Here is a 953-nt window from a genome sequence, read left to right as displayed (position 1 = left end):
TGCGACGGACTGGCGACCTGTCCAGGGTGTACCCCGCCTTCGCCCTAAGTGGGCGGGATAGGCTCCGGCACCCCTGCTTCCCTCCGAAAGGGACGAAGCGGACAAGAAGATGGATGGATGGATGGAAACGGTGAATCATCCAGATTCTAATCTGGTTGAGTAAGAACCTGGAGGACATCCGTTAGGTCACCGTCACACATTCAAACTGGATCTTTATGATGCGTGTCTGATCAGATTACACTGGATTACATAATTCTCCCTCTTCCTTTTCTTCATGCTTGTGTCATATTTTATGGAATCCAGTCATGACTTGAAGAACTGCAGTCTTCTGCTGATGGTTCTGGATTAAATCTTTTTATCTGAAGGAGATCAGACTCCACTTTGGTTCAGATTACAGAGATCTTTGAATCTAACCGTAATCTGGTGTTTGGATGGAGACCTGCGAGTTAACGGGATTATCGGAGGTTTCTGTCCGAACTTCACGTGGAGGCTTCAGATCTTCACGTTCCGGTGAAGGTTTAGAACCTCGTCGCCTCACAGGACGCTCAGAAACGAGAAGCGGATGATTCTGAGGATGAAATCAAAGACGTTCCTCACAAACGGGAAGTTGGTTTCCGTAAACTTTCTCTTCATAATTCATCTGTTCTTTGTATTTTGAGAATCGGATTCTGTTCATTCTGTAGGCTGTTGTTAGACCACAGTCTAAAATCTGAGATTTAGAGACACCAGCTAACCCTCACAGCATGTTCTGGACCGTGAGAGGAACCCACAGAAGGAACCCACCCGGGATTTGAGCCCGGGCATTCTTATTGTGAGGCGAGAGTGCTAACCACTACACCACTAGATCTACTAATCTTTCTCACAGCAGGAACTAGTTTTATTTTTAGGCTTTTTAAAGCTATTTCCTCTTTTATTTTAATACATTTCTCATTTACATTTTTTTGTGGATTCGT

General features: G+C 44.8%; 1 protein-coding gene across 1 annotated transcript in view; it reads left to right on the top strand.

Moving 5' to 3' along the window:
- Positions 1 to 953, top strand: part of LOC112136565 (ubiquitin-conjugating enzyme E2 E2) — a gene marked incomplete in the record, with an annotated part of 33,171 nt that overhangs the window by 31,439 nt on the left and 779 nt on the right.

The sequence above is a fragment of the Oryzias melastigma genome, linkage group LG16, assembly GCF_002922805.2.
Source record: "Oryzias melastigma strain HK-1 linkage group LG16, ASM292280v2, whole genome shotgun sequence".
Classification (NCBI taxonomy): domain Eukaryota; kingdom Metazoa; phylum Chordata; class Actinopteri; order Beloniformes; family Adrianichthyidae; genus Oryzias; species Oryzias melastigma.
Note: the sequence above shows the minus strand (reverse complement) of the source record. Positions and strands in the feature narration are given on the sequence as shown.